We start from the raw sequence: 22,505 nt of genomic DNA, 5'->3' as shown, positions 1-22,505 counted from the left end.
ATTCATTGTATTATTTTTATAGAATACAATTATACATAATTATACATGATTACAGTCATATTTACAAGTCACAAATATTATATATATTTATATATATATATATAGTAAAATAATATATAGTTTAAATAGACTGCAACACGGAAATAGGCTCCCCATGGTGTAATATGGCCATTGAACACTAGATGGTGCGTACTTTCCCAATCTCAGTTTCTAATTAGTTTAATTAATTAATGTGCAACTTTTGACACTGACGAGTTATGACTTCCTTCTCAATTATATTTCATCTAAATCTGTGCAAAATGTCATGTAGTTCCGAGACGTGCATCACGAACATTGATTTCTAGACACATTTTTGATGCTCGGCCCACAGCCTAAATGGAGGGATCAACGGGATCATAAAAAGCACAGAGGGAACTGACAGGAAAAGGCAACAAATCTCCTTTTCCCCAGAATAACCCCTTCACATGCCTATGATTAGCAAACCTAGTAGTGGATGCAAGTCTGATGAGGAACCTATGTTGTCTCTACATGTTGAAGGTAAAACCTGCACGTTCAATAGACAATATGAGCAGGAGCAGGCCATTTGGCCCTTTGAGCCAGCACCACCATTCAATGTGAACATGGCTGATTGTCCCCAATCAGTACCCCCGTTCCTGCCTTCTCCCCATATCCCTTAACTCTTGAAAGCATCCAGAAAACCTGCCTCCACTGCCCTCTGAGGCAGAGAATTCCACAGACTCACCACTCTCTGTGAGTAAAAGTGTTTCCTCATCTCGGTTCCAAATGGCTCACTCCTTATTCTTAAACTGTGGCCCCTGGTTCTGGACTCCCCCAACATCGGGAACATGTTTCCTGCCTCTAGTGTGTCCAAACCCTTAACAATCTTATAAGTTTCAATGCGATCCCCTCTCATCCATCTAAACTCCAGAGTGTACAAGCTCAGGTGCTCCATTCTCTCAGTCCCGCCATCTTGGGAATTAACCTTGTAAAGGTGGACACAAATGCTGGACAAACTCAACGGGTGCAGCAGCGTCTATAGAGTGAAGAAAATAGGCAACGTGTCGGGCGGAAACCCTTCTTCAGACCTTATAATTAACCTTGTAAACCTATGCTGCACTCCCTCAATAGCAAGAATGTCCTTCCTCAAATTAGGGGACCAAAACTGCACACAATACTCCAGGTGTGGTCTCACTAGGGCTCTGTACAACTGCAGAAGGACCTCTTTGCTCCTATATTCGATTCCTCTTGTTATAAAGGCCAACATGCCATTCACTTTCTTCACTGCCTGCTGTACCTGCATGCTTACTTTCATAGACTGATGTACAAGGACCCCCAGATCCCGTTGAACTTCTCCTTTTCCCAACTTAACGCCATTTAGATAGTAGACACAGGCGCATCCATGTCATCTCTTCAATCAATTTATAATTTACCAGAATCAAGAGAAGTTCAGAACCTGCCCGGGTTTCAAGGACAAGTTTGCCAGAATCTCATGTCTGAGCCAGTCGAGGTAGTATATAGAGGAAACATAGATTTGTGATAACCACTGGATTAGATTGCAACCTGATGGCGAGAGATCCACGCTGTGTTTTCCAACTAAAAATAGAATGTGGCGATAGAGGCATAATAGTGACCCCCTGGGCTCCTGTACGGCAATGTTATTCCATAGTGACCCCTCATTGGTGGTCCTTAGACCTGGACGAAGAACCCCCACTTCACATTAAACTGGCTTACGATAGGAGTGGGAAGGACAGAGAGCTGGAAACCTTCTTTAAATCATACGAAGGACAGAATTGGGAGATAGAAGTGTTGGCACAGGTGGAAGGAAAAGAGGGAGCTGCCGAGTATGGTAAAATACCAGCACAGTTATGGAAAAGACCTGAAGAAGTTGCTCCTCACTTCACCCGAAAAGTGAATTTCCCGGCCAAATCTAAAGACCTAGGAACGATGGTAAGAAAGGCATTTACCTTGGCAAACCCGAATAATTATCAAAAGCAACATTTGTCAAATCAATATGTTGTTGAATTTTATCAGGCCCCAAGGAAAGTTGTTACCCGCTTACGTCATCATCTGGGGAGTGAGGTATACGAGTATGTGGACCCTCAAGTGTGAGCGGAGGACACTGCTCAGGTAGGATGCGTGAACATCAATCCCATCCATGTAACTCTCCAGAAAGGGATAACACTTCCTTCAATCCAACAATATCCATTAAAACTACAGGCCATCAGCAGCATAGACAAATTAATTCGGGGTTTGCAAGAACAAGGAATATTGGTGAAGTGCCAATCAATTTGTAACACCCCTATTCTGGCCGTTCCTAAACCGGGAAAGGAGGGCCAATATAGACTCGTGCAAGACCTAAGGGAAATCAATTCTGTAGTGGAACCACTTCACGCTCCAGTGCCAAACCCTACCTATATCCTAGCACAAATACCGGCTGCAGCAAAGGTCTTTTCCATAGTCGACGTAACATGCATTATTTTCTCTTCCTCTTTATGAAAACAGCCAATATTTGTTTGCCTTCACCTATAAGGGCCAACAATACAACTGGATCAGGTTGCCTCGAGGATTTATCAATTCGCCTACTTTATTTTCCAGGTGTCTGCAGGATCAACTGAGTACCTTGAAGCTCAAAATGAATTCAACATTAGTGCAGAAGGTAGATGATCTATTCGTGGCCAGCAAAAATGAATCCAGTATTCGGAAAGATACTGCACAACTACTAAACCATTTAGCTGATCTAGGATATGTGGTCTCACCATCAAAAGTACTGGTAGCTCAGGAGAAAGTAACAATTCTGGGAATTATAATTTCGGCCACCGAAAGAAGTCTTGAAAAGAGCCGACTCGAACCTATCTGTGGATTTCCAATCCCAATAGAAGCCAAACAAATGAGAAAAAGGCTGGGCATGGTCATGCAGACCCTAGATTCCAAATATAGCTCGAGAAACTAAGGAGCTAACACCCTATACCAGCAAGGAGGGTGAATTTAAATTAAATAAGATAGCACAGGAGGCCTTAACTTAAAAAGATCATTGATGCAAGTCCCGGTATTGGGACAGCCACACGATCATCCTTTCCAGCTATATTGTACAATTCTATCTGACTGTGCCACTTCGGTACTAATGCAAAAGCTTGATAGACTTAGACCAGTTGCATATTACTCCTCTAAATTAGATCCAGTAGCTAGGGGACATCTTCTTTGCATTCAAATCTTAACTGCAATCTACAATAATTTACAATCAGCTGCTAATTTAACACTCCAGCAGGAAATTGTAGTGTACAGTTCACAATCGGTATCGGCATTGTTGGGGCAGCTTCAACCCCAGCATTTAACAATGGCCTGCCAAAATAAGTATGAGATCTCTATCTGTTGAACAATCTGAAATTGCAGTTCAAACATTGTACATGGATTAACCAGAACAGCAATCAGAAGCAGGACATGACTGTCTATTTGTTATAGAGGAAGAAACATCAGTGAGAGAGGACTTGAGGGATAGAAACATAAAAACATAGAAAATAGGTGCAGGAGTAGGCCATTCGGCCCTTCGAGCCTGCACCGCCATCCAATATGGTCATGGCTGATCATCCAACTCAGTATCCCGTACCTGCCTTCTCTCCATACACCCTGATCCCCTTACCCACAAGGGCCACATCTAACTCCCTCTTAAATATAGCCAATGAACTGGCCTCAAGTTCCTTCTGTAGTAGAGAATAGTAAGATTAACCGAGAACTTACCAGTTTGCAGTTTGATCTTTATTTTATGAGGAGTTACGTTGGTGATTACGTGAAGAAGCCCCGCCAGTTCGCATGCGCGTCAATCTTCAAACAGCGGTATAAAATTACAGGTAACAGTAATTGAAGTAACATAGTAAGATCAGAAACTTGAGAACTACCAGATTACCTTTTTGAGAGAGGGTTGGGAGTGCAGGGCACGTAATCACCAACCTCATAAAATAAAGATCAAACTTCAAACTGGTAAGCTCGTTTAATCTTACTATTTTACTTCGGAGTCACGTGTGATTCCGTGAAGAGTTCAAAGCTCTGTGATTTCATGCCGTAGATTCAAATCCCGGCGTCTCACTGCATCGATTGACTCAGGATGAGTGAATAATCAACAATGCATTAACCATGACATTGATTTAAACGTATTAATGGTTTACGTTAACAAAGAAAATCAATCTCAGGGGAGGCTAAAGTGGACGCAAAACAGAATGGGCAAATAGCCCCAGGTCGGCAATCGGCCTATGGTAAAAATGTTTTGAAAATCAACTCCCTTAACCATCCTGCGGCCGCTAGGATATGGTCGATGGGAACATCCATTGCCCTGGCCGCCTACGTTGATGCCGCCCTGATGGAATGAGATGTAAAATTGGTAGTGTTAATACCCGCATAAACCAGAACACCTTGAAATAGTCTGAACCGACCTTTTCTTGTGTGGTTGTTAGTGGCTAATAAACAATGCTGATTCCACACTTCTTAGGGTTCTGGTGGCCTTGATATAATATAGCAAGCGTGCCCGTACACATAGACGTGCGTCCGTGGGGTATGTCGAAATATGACTAAGGATGTAGCTGGAGCCCTCTGGTGAAGTATTGTTAACACACTGTCAATATCTAATACTGCCTATACTTGTACTGGGAGCACTTGTGTTAAAGATATATTTTACAAACTCGATATCCGGGGTTGAAACCCGACAGAGTGGGTCCCGTTTACTGCAGCTAATATGATGGGAAGGTACATTGGGCACAGTTAATGGCCCTATAACTGAATTATTGTCAAATAACATTTAAGCATGAACTGGAAAACGTCAGTAATCTGTGCCGTATTCAATGTAACAATCTAACAAACCGCTTCCGATCTCCTCAATAGGAAATGTACTGCTTTGTTGGTGCTATCCCTGCAATCTGCAGTGAGCACTACCATGGATTGATGTGACAATCTGAGCCATAAGGCAGTCCAGTTAGAATGAGTAAGCCAATAATTGCTTTATTATGCAGAGGCTGGTTTCCTGAACCACAGTTTGAACCAGCAAAGTTTTCGTTTTTTATAATAACCGTATATGGTTGTATTATTATGCCTGACAGAAGCGGAAAGCATGGCTGCATAGCCAATCAGACAGTACAAAAACTAAAGCGAGATCTTGTTGACTTTATTTCAAGACGCGACTGATGAGGCAAAATGGAGGAAGACATAAAAGAACATTCCTCCTTCTTGTAGCGAGAATGTATCTCTCACCACTGTTATGCCACATATTTTTGCAATCAGTGAAAGCATGAACCAACATGTCAATATTCGGTGTTCCATTGAACCATACATTCATAAATACTTTGTGATCCAACACTTATTCTGTGTTGTCATGAAATTGAACTTGATGATACACCAGTGACAAAGGAAATTAGGTAAATATTACAGGATACTTTTATTTGATTGCCATGTGCTTAGGTAGCTTCAGCTGGTCATAGCATAACCCTGTTAACAATGACCTATATGTCATTTGAGAGGTAGCTACTTTGCACGATGTCAGTTCCCCGATTTGCACAGCTGAATCACAGCTACTATATTGCCAATTAATCGTGATGAATAGAATTCAGCTTTATAACAGGTTTCTATTAATTCCAATCTTGTGCCACAAGTCGGAGTCATAAGCTAATTAATAGTTAAAGGTAAATCCCAATGACCAACAAGTCTATTTGGTAAAAACTTAAAGTTAACTGGATGGATGAACACAATTTCTCAAATATAGTTGGAGGCTGAATCATGTGATTTTTTTAACAGAATACAGCATTAGAATATCATCCAGACAAGACATAACAAGTGTTCTCGAACCGAGTCCAAACATCGATTTTATTAATTAGTTAAATAACCTGGGGAAATAGTTTATTCCATTTTGCAATGTTTTACTGTTATTAGTATAGTTATCATTGCCTTTTGATAATTTCCAATGTCTCCAATGACCCCTGTAATGGGAACTGCATAGAATGGATCTTTGAGACCCTTATGAATCCGTTGTCGTCAGTAAAGAAGTTTCCTATTTTGAAAGTTCATATGCGAGTTAAACGACATTCTCCATTTTTCATAATGAACAGACCACTCCTGCCATCATTTCATGGGTGCATCGCACGATTACTCTGGCCCGATTTCCGAGCCTGTCTTGAACACGACAATTCTGGCCCTAATTCCAAACTTGCTTGGAATGCTAGTATTGTTGAACAGGCCTTACCTGAACAGAAGATTCGACGGCTGGCTCTCATATCCCCCTGATAGCGCTGTTCACTGCCGGCACGCATGTGCTCCAGTATGTTCCACCGACATCTTTAGAATCTGGAGTCACTCCCTCCTCAGAGAGGGCGATTCCTAGGCAACCCTGAACAGGTGCTGCCGCAGGCCCCTGAGGACACCTGCGCTGATACGGCCCTTCCAATGGACCTATACCAGGATAGAACATTCTGTTGGGATGGCAAGCTTTGTTGTCAGGAAATGGTACCTCTCCTACAGGCCGGCACTGTCAAACATTAAGCACCCCTGTGCTAGGCGCTGCTGGCGCGGGCTCTCCCGTAGGCCGGCGCTGTGACAGATTCGGCGTCATCCATACACTGACCCGTGATGGTCTCCCCCTCCAACAGGGAGACATTAAGCTGCCCTGTCCTAGGCTGGCTCTCCCGTAGGCCCGCGCTGGTATTTTTGGCGATCTCCACCATTGTGGAGGTCAGCTCATCTCCCAGTGGCTCCTCTGACTCTTTCGGGGCGGCAAAACGTGCTGCCAGGGATGGGACATCTGGCGCGTGCCCTTCGTCCCCCGGGGTGACTTCCCAGCCAGAGTCGGGTTCAGAACATTGCTGACCCATTGCACTCTCCTCATCAATGAGGGAGTGATTGAGCAACACTATACTAGGCACTGCTGGCGCGGCCTGTCCTATAGGCCCGGGCTATTACAGATCTGGTGTCATCAGCTGGGGGAATGCATGTCCAAATTCAATTTTGGAGTGCGGAGCTTCACCTGTGAAGGGTTAAAATATCAACAGATTTATTACCGGAGGGGAGTCCTTGCAGCCCAACTCGTCCGAGTTCAATAGGGCTGCTCCATGTATTAGTGATTTCAACCCTGGCCTGGGAACCACTGAACGACGTCTGTGAGCCGTTGACCGCACTGTCGGCGACTGGCGGTGATACCGCCTTCCTGCTTGATTTACCCGTCCCCGGGAACCACAACAGGCTGGAAACCACTGACCCCTTTTATCAGTGGCTGGGAACGCGAACCCGACACCAGCCGACTATCCGCTTCCCCGGGTCGGAACCGGGGTCTACCCATAGTCTATAGCCGGTTCACTCGCCGGACTTCGCGACAATCTAGCAGGATACCTCTGTCAAGAGAGGTTCCTGCACGAAAACACCTGGTAAGTAATAAAACTTACCTGTAGATTTAAACGTACCGCCCGCAGCAGCGATGCGATGCCCTGCCAGTCCGGTGCTGCTTCGCCATGCGAACTGGCGGGGCTTCTTCACGGAATCACTCACGTGACTCCGAGCGTCGACCGCAGGCTCCGATGGTAATGGAGCAAGATAGACCACTCACTCCTCGAATAACGCGTAGTATCACGTGTGTGATCGTCGACGCCATTTTAATGGGCTTCCCCCACACTGTCATGGCGTCCTTATCTAAATCTTCATCTCACTGCTCTGCTATCAATTGTTCTAATTGTAAATATAGACGACCCGACCTGTCATTCTTTAGGTTCCCCAATAAAAACGAAAGGTGAGAAAATATTATTATTATTTTCAGTCGCTATTCTGTCGTGAAAATGTTATTTTCTGTTCTCCCCTCAACGGCCATTGGGAAATCAAGTTTATGTCGGTACATTAGAAAGTTATTAGACTCATTTTTAATAGATCTTTACTCACCACAATAATAAAGACAATAATTTTAACACTTCTGTACGTTTTTGGTTTTGATCTTGTAAGGGATTGGTCTCCAAAATATGGCCCGCGGGACACACTAGGCCCAGTGACCAGGAGATTTTTCGAGCTCAGATTCGTGTCCGGGAAGGAAGGCGGCGGCTGTTACCCGTTATGTCCCTCGAATTGTCGAGACATCATAAGCAAAGATCACAAGCCCGCCGTGAAGAAGGGTGCAATCAACGATTATATAACCCTGCTCTATCATCTTTGGGTGCAATGGTGGGCCGGGGGGTTCGGCGGCGGCATCCTTCTCTCCCTTCTCTCTCCCCCCTCTCCCTCTCTCCCTCGCCCTCTCTCCCCCTCTCTCTCTCCCTCTCTCCCTCTCTCCCTCTCTCCCTCTCCCTCTCTCCCTCTCTCTCTCTCCCTCCCTCCCCCCCCTCTCCCTCCCCCCTCTCCCCCCCCTCCCCCTCCCCCCCCTTCTCCCTGTGTATATATATGTGTGCATATATGTGTGCATATGTATGTGTATACGTAGGGGGAGAGAGACACATCAGACCCATCACGAGATTTTAACCTCAGATTCGAGTCGGGTAGCGCAGCGACCCGGGGCTGCTCTTAGTGTAGTTGCCGATTAGATCCCTCGAACTGTCAGAGCCGAGACATCGCTGGGCCGCTGTGAAGAAGGGTGCAATGGTGCGGTGCGGGGTTCGGCGGCTGTCAGAATGGGGCGACTGTACGTTTTAACGTGCCATCGTTCCTCTCCCCCCTTCTCTCTCCCCATCTCTCTCTGCCCCTTCTATCTCTCTCTCTCCCTCCCTCCCCTCTCCCTCCTCTCTCCCTGTCTCTCGCTATCTCGGTCTCTGCCCCATCTGCCTTTTACTCTCCCCCCCCCCCCCCCCCTCTCTCTCTCTCAGTCTACATTAGAAGTTTTAAATAAGCTCTTCTACATTGAAAGTAAATTGACATATTAGTGGCAAAATGCATCTTCAATATACAGGTATCTCCCCACAACTGAACAATTGCAATTAAATGATATATCATTAATTCTGCAGATATGTAGTTATAACTACATTTTTTTCCCTTCTTAGTTAATCCAATATGAGATTTTCTGTAATTTCTGCGGGTCCAGAATACTCGTCGACAAGATCTCCTCCACCAAAGTCTAGTGTACTTGTCAACCACCTGCCATCTTTGTTCTGAACACTGAACTTGACTAGTTTTCCAACAGGCAGACCAATGAGAGGCTAAATTGCATGTAGTTCCAACGCTATTTGACATACTGAACACGCCGAAATTCTGTTTTCCCAACGCAGGTTACTCAAGAGGAAGTATGAGAACGTCCCGTTAGCCACACAAAATTGTGCAAATGACGACTTATTTATTATTGTATATAAATTGGAAATGTTGTTCTTTGGAGTAAGCAAGGGGTGGGGCTATCATTGTCTGAAATATGTTGTATTTTACATTACTTTCAAAACACTGCAACCCCCTGTATATGTCGTGCACAAAATGATGTGAATTATGTAAATATTACCATAAATGACGGAAATATAACGTTTTTTCCTTGTTTATAAAGTTCAATTTAGTTATTTGAAATTGTGGGGGTTGGTGCAATATACGGCTGACCCACAAATGTGTCATTATGAGACATTCACATTTTTAAAAATCCATGTCTCAAAAAAAAGCAAGAAGATCCCCATATTATTTGACCAACTTTAACTTCGACTGAATTTAAATATGTAGGTATGTATCACTACATTGTGTTACGCTAATATAGAATGGAAAAATATTTTGACATTGTGTTCATGGATGCTTTATTCACAATGTTAGGATTTCATATATATATATATATATATATATATATATGTATATATGTGGGTATTTATATATGTATATATGTGTATGCATATACAAATATGTATGTATATGTATATACATATTTATTGTGATATCTAGGTATATATATATGTGTGTGTATATATATATATATATGTGTGTATATATGTGTGTGTGTGTATTTATATATATATATATGTGTGTATATATATATATATATGTGTGTGTATATATATATATATATATATATATATATATATATATATATATATATATATATATATATATATATATATATGTATATATATATGTGTGTGTGCTAATATATATGTGTGTGTATATATATATATATTTTTTCAATCTGTGTGTGTGTGTGTATGTATATGTGTGTATATATACCTACACACACACAGATTGAAAAGAAAAATTTATATATATTGTTTTTCAATCTGTGTGTGTGTGTGTGTGTGTATGTATGTATGTATATATATATATATACATACACACACAGATTGAAAATATATATATATATATACACACACACACACACACACACACATTGAAAGAAAAAGGTTGCTAAACAAATTAGAGGAAATCTGAAGAAAGAAACTAGAGAAATATGTCAAGTCAAGTCACTTTTATTTATATAGCACAGTGAAAGATTTTTCAAGCGACCACGTTTGGTCGCGCTAGACGCATGCAATCGCATGTTGGTGGGACAGACCCTTAACTTTCCTCTCACACACAGGCACACGCATTCATATAAATATATATATGTTAAATTTAATTTTGTGCACAGTGTGTGTTAAAGCAATAGAAGGGAGTAAAACTGCACAATACAATGCAAGGGAAACTATGCAAAGGTGGAGGCTGGGCAGGAAAGATGGGAGGGAAATGGGGGAACAGGGGGAAAACATTGACAATAAAATTAACTAAAATATGTGATGTGATAGATGCGCTAAATCAAACACTGTTCCCTACAACACTGATGACACCAGACGATAGAGCGGAGTGCACAGCGGGAGGCATAAACAAATGGCGGCCGTGACGTTCCATCACGTACTACACGCCAGCCCATTGGATTTCGGAGGAGTGGTCTATCTTGCTCTGCTATAAGATCTTTGATGTCCACGGCCCCGCGGTGGGGCTCAAAGTCAGCCTCGAGCAAGCTTCATGATATAAGGCCGCAGAACGACCGGTGTAACGATCCCGGAAAAAAAATGTCAGTGCCTTAAACTGAACACCATGACGCCTGAGTTTACGCAGCAATTCTGTTCAAATCATGCATAAATGGAGGCAGTTCCACAGCTTGAGCCACAGTTTCCTTCGCAAATTCAAAAGCACGCTGCTACATGTGGTCCCATTCACAACAAGCTTTAGTTCAAGTAACGGCAAACAGAACCTGTCGCGGTGTTGTTAAATGTGGCATCTGGCAGCTGCATCGGTCGAATAGCGAATCAAGTCCCCGAGCCTCTTTACTCGTGCGCGACGTTACAATACCAAAATCACGATATATTTTGTTTTATCTGGTATTACAGTGCCGCCTAACTGGCTGACATCCTGGAAATTGAACATTGCTTCCTGCTCCTATTCCCCACACTCGAGACCGCGTAGAAAAGACCGCATAGAAATAGAGACGGGATCTTATTGAAACATACAAGATTATTATGGGGTTTGGTCACGCTAGAGGCTGGAAATATGTTCCTGATGTTGGGGGAGTCCAGAACCAGGGGCCACAGTTTAAGAATAAGGGGTAAGCCATTTAGAACGGAGATGGGGAAACACTTTTTCACACAGTTGTGAGTTGTGGAATTCTCGGCCTCTGGCGGTGGAGACCGGTTCTCTGGATAGTTTCACGAAAGAGCTAGAAGGAGCCCTTAAAGATAGCGGAGTCAGGGGATATGGGGAGAAGGCAGGAACGGGGTACTGATTGGGGATGACCAGCCATGATCACATTGAAAGGCGATGCTGGTTCGAAGAGCCGAATGGCCTACTCCTGCACCTATTGTCTATTGAAAATCATAAAAACGTACAGCATAGAAAAAGGCTTATCAGCCCAACTTGACCATGTCGATCAAAATGTCCATCTACATTAGTGGAGAAGGCAGGCACGGGTTATTGATTGGGAACGATCAGCCATGATCACAATGAATGGCTCGAAGGGCCGAATGGGCCTCCACCTGCACATATTTCCTACGTTTCTATGTTTCATTAGTTCCACCAGCCTGCGTTTCGCCCATATCCCTCTAAACTTTCCTACCCATGAACCTGTCCAAATTACTTTTAAATATTGTTATAGTTCCAGTCTCAACTACCTCCTCTGGTACCTCTTTCCGTATACCTACCAACCACTGTATGAAAACGTCGCCCCTCTGGTTCCTGTTACATCGTTCGCATCTCACCTTAACCCTAGCATGTATTTCAAGAGGGCTAGAATATAAAAACAGGGATGTCATGCTGAGGATAGACACAAAAAGCTGGAGTAACTCAGCGGGACAGGCAGCATCTCTGGAGAGAAGGAAAGGGTGACGTTTCGGGTCGAGACCTTTATTCAGCTGAGATTGTGTAAAGCGTTGGTCAGGCCGAATTTGGTGTATTGTGGGAAATGTTGGGCACCACACGGGACCCCAGTTCGGGAGTCATCATCAAGTGTTTTTTCCCATCGAAGTGGTTCGTCTCACAGTGCACTTCTCTCACGTCGTTGCTCCCTCACTCGCGTTGTTACATATTTTGTTGAGTATTCATTTAGTCCTCATCCTTTCCAATTGTGCCACCAGCAAATGTGAAAAATATGCATTTTACATTTGCGAAATGGTTGATATGGATGGTAAATAGCGAGGGGGGGCTCAAACGCCGATCGATGAAGTATGACACAACATGTTGGAGTAAATCAGCGGGACAGGCAGCATCTCTGGCGAGAAGGAATTGGTGACGTATATGGTCGAGACCCTTCTTATCCCTAAACTATACCGGATCTGGGCCTGTGGTCAATGTTGGTTGAAGTGGACTGTGAATAGCCGGGCTTCTTAGACTTGTATGCAGAGGACTTGGCCTTTCACTAGGAATGGACCTCACGGTTCATCCGTGGTTTCCGTTTGGAGAACACTAAGTTCGTCTTCTTCGGCATGTATTCCTCTACGCACTTACTGATGAAGTCAGTTCATGTTGGCCACATATTCACCGAATATGGACCAGCCAACCGATTCAAAGCAGTCACGCACGATGTCATCTGTTTCCGCAAACCAGTGCTGAATGACTTTTTACACATGATCCTCCCGCTTATGTCTTTGGCGGCAGTAAGTAAAAGCACATCTATATCTGGTCAGATTCCCCGAAATACGGCCAAAGAATGGAGCGGTAGGCGTTATTTTAGGGGTGCAGAGTGTTCTGCCCCATGTGGGACAAGATAAATGCTGACAGTACTTTGGTAATACACCCCTGAGGTTAGCTTGATTGAAGATCCCGGTTACAATATCCAAGGCTTCGGGTGTCTCAAGACTAATGGCAGTGGAATACAGTTCATTCATTGCAAGCTTAACATCGGCATGGGAGGGATGTAGACGATTGTCAGGATAGCTGAGGTAAATTCACTCAGCAGTAGGGATGGCACTTCACAGTTAGTTATTCCAGGTCCGGAAAACATAAGTTCGCCAGGGACGTCACGCCTGAGCACCACGAGGTGTCCATTAGGAAGCTGACCCCTTCGTCTATTTGCTGGAAGGCGCCAGGCAGTCCATATAGTGAAGGGATGTGGCACATGGCATATGACACAGTCGGGTATATCACGGGTGTGTCATGTTTCTCTGAAACAGAGCAGCAGCTGTCTCTCAGTTCTCCAAGGTAGGTTAGTTTAGCTTTAAGTGTATCCAGTGTGTATTCTATGGATTGCACATTAGCCGGTAGTGAGGAAAGGGGGAGAAGGGTATTGGTAACATCTTCCTTGGAGCTCAGATGTGCCTCTATTGTTTAGTCTAACCAGTTCCACGTCCGTTCTTTGTTGAGTTCTGCAATGCTCCCAACCCTCAAGATTTTCATTTATGTTGGTATTTGTAATCACCTTTTTACCTGAGAGCTATTATTAATTACATCTATTGTACATGCTCGCTGCATTGTCACTGATGTTTGTTCTGTGTTTCAAGTAGCTATTGCTTCGTATCAATTGTTCCGTTAAATGCCAGCCAATGCCCGATCAATTCCCCATCCTCAAATAAGTTTTCCATTACTGATAGCAAAAGGATTTGAGTATAGGAGCAGGGAGGTTCTACTGTCATGGTGAGACCACACCTGGAGTATTGCGTACAGTTTTGGTCTCCACATCTGAGGAAGGACATTATTGCCATAGAGGGAGTGCAGAGAAGGTTCACCAGACTGATTCCTGGGATGTCAGGACTGTCTTATGAAGAAAGACTGTATAGACTTGGTTTATACTCGCTAGAATTTAGGAGATTGAGAGGGGATCTTATAGAAACTTACAAAATTCTTAAGGGGTTGGACAGGCTAGATGCAGGAAGATTGCTCCCGATGTTGGGGAAGTCCAGGACAAGGGATCACAGCTTAAGGATAAGGAGGAAATCCTTTAAAACCGAGATGAGAAGAACTTTTTTCACACAGAGAGTGGTGAATCTCTAGAACTCTCTGCCGCAGAGGGCAGTCGAGGCCAGTTCGTTGGCTATATTTAAGAGGGAGTTAGATGTAGCCCTTGTGGCTAAGGGGATCAGAGGGTACGGGGAGAAGGCAGGTACGGGATACTGAGTTGGATGATCAGCCATAATCATATTGAATGGCGGTGCAGGCTCGAAGGGCCGAATGGCCTACTCCTGCACCTAATTTCTATGTTTCTATGATGCGCAATTCCGCAACTGTACCTCTCATCCATAATTGTATTCTGTTGCGGGAAAAGCATGTTTCAACATTTCTTTGGTTGCTGTTAAATGACGAGCGATGTGAAATGCCCACAGTTGAATTGTTCATGAATGCTTATGTTAGCATTCATAGCAAAATGATTTGAGTATCGGAGCAGAGAGGTTCTACTGCAGTTGTACAGGGTCTTGGTGAGACCACACCTGGAGTATTGCGTACAGTTTCGGTCTCCTAATCTGAGGAAGGCCATTCTTGCCATAGAGAGAGTACAGAGAAGGTTCACCAGACTGATTCCTGGGATGTCAGGACTTTTCATATGAAGAAAGACTGGATAGACTCGGCTTGTACTCGCTAGAATTTAGAAGATTGAGGGGGGATCTTATAGAAACTTATAACATTCTTAAGGGGTTGGACAGGCTAGATGCAGGAAGATCGTTCCCGATGTTGGGGAAGTCTTAAAAAAGGGGTCACAGTTTAAGGATAAGGGGGAAATCTTTTAGGACCGAGATGAGAAAAACATTTTTCACACTGTGAGTGGTGAATCTCTGGAATTCTCTGCCACAGAAGGTAGCTGAGGCCAGTTCATTGGCTATATTTAAGAGGGAGTTAGATGTGGCCCTTGTGGCTAAAGGGATCAGGGGGTATGGAGAGAAGGCAGGTACAGGATACTGAGTTGGATGATCAGCCATAATCATATTGAATGGCAGTGCAGGCTCGAAGGGCCGAATGGTCTACTCCTGCACCTATTTTCTATGTTTCTATGTTTCACCCACCATTTGTTTTCTGCGCTGTACAGATAGACGAGGGTAGTTTATCGATAATACCGGTAAACCTTCACAAAGTGTCCCATCTATTTACTGTTTTAATGCAAGTTGGGGTGACTATGAGTCGTGTGTGTGTGTGGATTTCACGTCCACCGAAGGTACCGAACGGTACCGGGGGAAGGGTGGGGGCTGGTATACGTTAAGTTGTTTGTAACGTGGCATTTTCCATGTCATTCTGCTGCCCACAATGGTGGAGAGATGATTCTTCATTGGCTATTCAGAGGCTCGTATTGAATTTCCGATTTCCATGAAGTTTTGGAATGCAACTGGTAATTCGTTGAATAACGAGGCATGTTACCTGTAAATGACAGCAAAATCCACGAGACTGGTCAGAAAAACACGCGCGAATCTGCCGTTGATGCCAGGTCTACTCTGTCTGTGACTCCTGAAACTTCCCATGTGATTGACTCTTCAAATGTCACATAAATAGACCGACCGATCACTCACCCCAAGTGCAGTAAATAATGGACAGTAAATGCTGGCCAAGCAAGTCATATTCGGATCCTGAATTATGAGACATATGTGAAAAATCATTCAAGTATTGTCTATGGGAGCCATTTAAAACACCGCATCGCCTTCCAGCCACCATTTACTCGCAGGGCTGAGGACTTGCGTAAGATCATCTCGTCTTTAGCCAGCGATTAAGTAGAGAGAAGTGAGGCCATTTGTAGTGGTTCTTATTCATTGTGACACCAACTTCTTACCGTACGGAAGGTATTTCCTTTCCATCGATTTGTATTTCACTTTACAGAATATTAATTGTTGGCGAGACGGAGGCCATGCGCCACCTGAAGCATTTGAATGATTACCAAAGCAACTTTTGCAAAGCATTTGCGTCAGCCACTGTTAATACCAGATATCCATATTGACCTTGTTATCTAATTTCCCTGGATCAAAAAGGTTATTGTACCACTTGCGGCATGCAGATATTCTATCATCCTGTATGTAATGAAGGGCAGCGGCCTCTTTTGGCTGCATTTTAAATGCCCGTTATTTGAGATCATAACGAACATTGGAGGCATATTAATTTCACATCGACCCATTATTTATCACAGAACAGGGTGGCCATTTGCTACTCATTCCAGTTACCCGCTGTAAAAACCATCAGTTTTCAAATTACAAAGATAAAGGAGATCATCAGTGATTGATTATGCAAATGTTGCATTATGTGATACATACACTGCCCGTCCCCCAAACAACCTGATTAATTTATCTGGAATCTCAGTCATTAATACACAGAAACTCATTGCAATTGCTTCTAGTTATTTGCATAAATGCCCGCATATCATCCAGATCAGAATGCAAAGGCAGATGAACGGAGGGGAACCCAATGCCGGTTATTTATGCATTGGTCTTTCAATATATGTTCTGGATTCATGTATTAATTATTCAATATTCAACCGACCTTTAGTGTTCCTACAACCTGTCCCTCATATTAATTTATTACTCGAGGTCATTACCTCGAGTACTCGAGTACATCCATTCTTTGGATTGCTTTTTGCAGCTCTGGCATTATTTCCCACGACAACTTTTTTATTAAGAGCTGCGATGCCATCAGCGGGGGAATATAATTAGACAATAGACAAAAGACAATATGTGCAGGAGTAGGCCATTCGGCCCTTCGAGCCAGCACCGCCATTCAATGTGATCATGGCTGATCATCCCCAATCAGTACCCTGTTCCTGCCTCCTCCCCATATCCCCTGACGCCGCTATTTTCAAGAGCTCTCTCTTGAAAGTATCCAGAGAACCGGCAGCGAATTCCACAGACTCACCACTATCTGTGAGAAAAAGTGTTTCCTCGTCTCAGTTCTAAATGGCTTACTCATTAGTCTTAAACTGTGGCCTCTGGTTCTGGACTCCCCCAACATCGGGAACATGTCTCATGCCTCTAGCGTGTCCAAGCCCTTAACAATCTTATATGTTTCGATGAGATATCCTCTCATCCTTCTAAACTCCAGAATACAAGCCCAGCTGCTCCATTCAGCATATGACAGTCCCGCCATCCCGGGAATTAACCTTGTAAACCTACGCTGCACTCACTCAATAGCAAGAATATCCTTCCTCAAATTAGGGGACCAAAACTGCACACAATACTCCAGGTGTGGTCTCATTAGGGCTCTGTGCAACTGCAGAAGGACCTATTTGCTCCTATATTCGATTCCTCTTCTTATAAAGGCTAACGTGCCATTCGCTTTCTTTACTGCTTGCTGTACTTGCATGCTTACTTTCATAGACTGATGTACAATGGACCCCCCAGATCCCGTTGTAATTCCCCTTTTCCCAACTTGACGCCATTTACATAGTAATCTGCCTTCCTGTTTTTGCTACCAAAGTGGATAACCTCACATTTATCCGCATTAAACTTCATCTGCCATGCATCTGCCCACTCCCCCAACCTGTCCAGGGTGCTGCTGATGAAGCCGAATTAAGTTACAAAAATAAGAAGATATTAAAATTGGTTTCTGGGCTAGCTTACAGATTATAGTTAGTGTCAAATTAGGCTTGCCTCAGGTTGCGGTGTGTGTGAGATAATAAATACTATAACATTGTCTCCCAAGTGATGAGATGACAAGAGAGGAACCAGAGAAGTTGCTAGATCTCTTTGCTCTTTGATGTGTGTTAAAAGTAAAATGTCGCAAAACAAGTGCCCTATGTTTATGAGGGACGAGGTGACAGAGAGGAAGCAGAGAAAGAGCTAGCTAGATCTCTTTGATGTATTGGAAAAGTAAGATGTCGTAAACCAAGTGTCCTATGTTTATGAGGGAGGAGGTGACAAGAGAGGAGAAGCTAGATTGATCTAAGGGATTGTGACAAAATGCATTTGATGTGATGCATTCTGTAGAAACTTATATTTTTCTGTACCTCTGACAATGACTAATGTCTGTGGAATGTGCTAAGGTGACAAAAAAAACACTATATAATGCAATGTAATTCTGTTGTTCAGAGAAGTAGACTGAGGACAGTGAAGTGTCTGCATTGGTCACTTGACTGGAGTTCTCCCTCCCTTCCATCGGCCGATAATAAGTAAAGTTTTGAACTGGTCTACCAAACAGTTTGTGTGTTGTCTGTTTATTAAGAAGCGAACCTGTTTAGTTGTTATAAAAAGTAACTTTTTCATTGGCGTTTTTTTGGCAGGCCTTGCTGGGACCACATCAACAGCTGACTGTGCAAGAGGTTGCAGAGGTTGCCGGGATTGGAAGGGAGACAATTGAGCTCTATCGGCCCCCTTGTACAACTGACTCCCCTAGAAACTCCCGAGAACGTCTGTGATCCTTCATCAGAGGTTGATCCAGGTTCCCCGCCGAGGTTCTTAATACAGACAACATAGGAACGACCAGTTGGGCTTTGGGTATGTATTTTTAAGAAGGGATTGTGTATATATTTTTGAGAATGAATTGTGTATGTATTTTTAAGAAGGGCTTGTGTATATTTTTAAGAAGGACTTGAGCGGTTTCTCTTTCTCTCTCTCTCTATCTATCTTTGTTTTCTCTTTTTTTCTCTCTCTACTAAGGGCTCGTCGGCCTCGTTGAGACATCCGTGAATTGTCAGGTTGAGATACGGGGGACGGGGTGTGCGTCTGGCTTATTGAGACATCCGAAGAGTTGTCGGGTTGAGCAATAAGTGGCGTTGTATATTAAATAATTATGAAGTCTGCCAAGTTGAGAAACTGGGGGCTCGATTAGCGGGTCTGCCTCGTTGAGACACTTGGGTCGTATATTAAAGAGTTAAAAAGTCTGCCAAATTGAGAAACTGGGATCTCGATTAGCGGGTCGGCCTGGTTGATATATTTGGAATGATTCGGAATTAAGAAGTCTGTTTTCTCTCTCCCTTTCTCCCTATCTGTCTATGGGGAATGCTCTGGAACCCCTGTCCAACATATGTGTTATTTGCATCCTAAGTATAATAAGAAATTTAGAATGTTAAGTTACAAGTTGACCAAAAGGTTAGGGGATGAAGCCTGGCCAGTAGGGGGCACATGGAATGTAGAGACAATTAAAAAAGCAGAGATGTTGATATGGAAAAGGAAGGCAGGAAAGAAATGGAGGAAAGGAATTAAAACATGGAAAGCAGAAGCAGAGAAGAAGCATGAGGAGAGGAGAGGAGATCGGTTGGATGGGTATACTGCGTGTAAAAAAGGGGAGAGTTAAGAAATAAGGATGGCACTATGAAAGGATGGAAAGTATTGCAACTAGAATGCCAGTGGGCGGAGGAACAAGAGAAAATAATTGAGACAGGCGGGAGGTGAGAAACAGGTGATGGTTAGTAAAAAATAAACCCAGTACTGGTAAATCCTCTGGAGGTGACTTCATGTCTGGCACGACGACCCTGTTTGGTAGTGAAAATGAGGAGTTAGATAATCCTGGGAGATGTCCACCTCCCTACGTCCTACCAGTAGCAATGGCATCCTTACCTTTGGCAGCTCCGTCAGTAATATCCATATACCCCGAAGTTCCGACCTTACAAAGCTACGGTGAAATACTATAGGAAGACAAGAGTGAGCTGACGGAAAGTGCCCAAAATGTAGCGATTAACACGGTGGGATCAATTGGGGAGCGAGTAAAAACAAACCCTAGAAGGACTGCACAGAACCTCCCTATGAGAGCGGTGCCAAACCCTAGGGCAGGAGACGCCAATCAGAATGATACCATGCAAATATAGCACCGTGGAAACCACACGAGCAATGTATGGCAGTAAAGAAAGCGAATGGTATGTTAGCTTTCATTGCAAAAGGATTTGAGTATAGGAGCAGGGAGGTTATACTGCAGTTGTACAGGGTCTTGGTGAGACCACACCTGGAGTATTGCGTACAGTTTTGGTCTCCAAATCTGAGGAAGGACATTATTGCCATAGAGGGAGTGCAGAGACGGTTCACCAGACTGATTCCTGGGATGTCAGGACTGTCTTATGAAGAAAGACTGGATAGACTTGGTTTATACTCTCTAGAATTTAGGAGATTGAGAGGGGATCTTATAGAAACTTACAAAATTCTTAAGGGGTTGGACAGGCTAGATGCAGGAAGATTGTTCCCGATGTTAGGGAAGTCCAGGACAAGGGGTCACAGCTTAAGGATAAGGGGGAAATCCTTTAAAAACCGAGATGAGAAGAACTATTTTCACACAGAGAGTGGTGAATCTCTGGAACTCTCTGCCACAGAGGGTAGTTGAGGCCAGTTCATTGGCTAAATTTAAGAGGGAGTTAGATGTGGCCCTTGTGGCTAAGGGGATCAGGGGGTATGGAGAGAAGGCAGGTACGGGATACTGAGTTGGATGATCAGCCATGATCATATTGAATGGCGGTGCAGGCTCGAAGGGCCGAATGGCCTACTCCTGCACCTAATTTCTATGTTTCTATGTTTCTATGAAACGGGATAAAGCCCCAGACCGCCATAAGACCCCACAGGAATTTGTAGAATACCTCCGCAGTACAGTAGAATATTATCAGGCTACGGACCGTGATATTTGGTCCATGACCATGTCACTTTTGTCAGCGGCCGAACAACAGAAGTGGAAGGATGTTATGAAACATCAGACGTGGCAGACACTAAAAGCCGAGCAGGCGCATGCAGACGAGGCAGTTTGTGTAGATTTTATGATGACCAGTCTGTTTGAATGTTTGAAGAAGCCAATTAACATGTCGGTGGTCCTCGATTGTAAGCCCAGTCCAAAGGAAGACCCAGTCGTATATGGATCGTTCCTGCTAGATGCAGGAAATGAATAAAGACTGTATCTCACATTGACCGTGATTATTGTGTTATTTTATGATCTACTGAGAGGTGAAACTTTCAGTCTGAAGAAACTTTCAGCCCGAAACGCCACCCGTTCCTTCTCTCCAGAGATGCTGCCTGTCCCGCTGAGTTGCTCCAAGCAACTGGTGTCTATCTTCAAAGGACTGACCAGGACTGCCTCTCTCTCTCTCTCTCTCTCTCTCTCTCTCTCTCTCTCTCTCTCTCTCTCTCTCTCTCTCTCCCTCTCTCTCTCTCACACTCTACCCCCCACCCTCTCTCTCTCTGTGTCCAGCAGAGAAATGGACAGCGACCCATTCTTCAGGCTGCCTTATGTCTCCCCCCCCCCCCCTCACCCCAACTCCCACCCACACACGCGAATGCTGGAGAGAGAGAGAGAGAGAGTTGTCTAGAGAGAGAGAGAGAGAGAGAGAGAGGGGCGAGGGAGAGAGGGGGGGGGGAGAGGAGACGCGAGAGAGGGGTAGGGGGGGGGGGGGGGGGGGAGAAGGGGGGGGGGGAGAGAGGGGGAGGGAGAGGGGAAAGGGGGGGGGAGAGGGGGGGGGGGGGGAGAGGAGAGGGAGAGGGGGAGAGAGAGAGAGAGGGAGGGAGAGAGAGAGAGGGAGGGAGAGAGAGAGAGAGAGAGAGAGAGAGGCAGTCCTGGTCAGTCCTTTGAGATAGACACACCAGTTGCTTGGAGCAACTCAGCGGGACAGGCAGCATCTCTGGAGAGAAATGAACGGGTGGCGTTTCGGGTCGAGAGCCTCCTTCACACTCTCCCCCTCCCTCACTCTCACACAGGCATGAATGGAGGAACTCCGCGGGCCAGGCCAGCATTTACGTTCCTTCTCTCCAGAGATGCTGCCTGTCCCGCTGAGTTGCTCCAGCAACTGGTGTCTATCTTCAAACGGGATACCAGCCTGACCTCGGACTGCCTCGCTCTCTCTCTCTCTCTCTCTCTCTCTCCCTCCCTCTCTCTCCGTAAATGCTGCCTGGCCCGCGGAGTTCATCCATTCACGCCTGTGTGAGAGGGAGGGAGAGAGAGAGAGAGAGAGACGCACACAAGGTGGATGCGAAATCTTACCTGCCTGTTTCGTGACAGACACCCCACCGCCAGTAAATGAAGACACCCCCATCTTTCAGACAAAAAGAGACACACTGACATTAATGAAATTGCTTAGCTAGTTGTATTAGATTTGTATGTAAATAGCAAACTGGCTGGATTCACTCTATCCAACTTCCGGTTCACCGTTGGCAGGAGTTCCCACGGTGACCGCAAGAGTTACTACCGATATCGCACGGGACACTTCGTTCATAAAATGTTGCAATGCTTAACCACAAGTGCACAAGACACTCTTGGACAAATTC

General features: G+C 44.4%; 1 long non-coding RNA gene across 1 annotated transcript; it reads right to left on the bottom strand.

Annotated features, from left to right (window-relative positions):
• Positions 1-3,881: 3,881 nt before the first annotated feature.
• On the bottom strand, positions 3,882-8,206 carry LOC129715234 (uncharacterized). The gene is made up of 2 exons (XR_008726464.1): positions 7,413-8,206; positions 3,882-6,426 (listed from the first exon to the last, which is right to left on the bottom strand). It is a non-coding gene; the product is annotated as an uncharacterized LOC129715234 (long non-coding RNA).
• Between the last annotated feature and the right edge of the window lie 14,299 nt (positions 8,207-22,505).

The sequence above is a fragment of the Leucoraja erinacea genome, unplaced genomic scaffold (assembly GCF_028641065.1).
Source record: "Leucoraja erinacea ecotype New England unplaced genomic scaffold, Leri_hhj_1 Leri_1068S, whole genome shotgun sequence".
NCBI lineage: Eukaryota > Metazoa > Chordata > Chondrichthyes > Rajiformes > Rajidae > Leucoraja > Leucoraja erinaceus.
The sequence above is the reverse complement of the archived record's forward strand: the minus strand, read 5'-3'. Positions and strand labels throughout refer to the sequence as shown.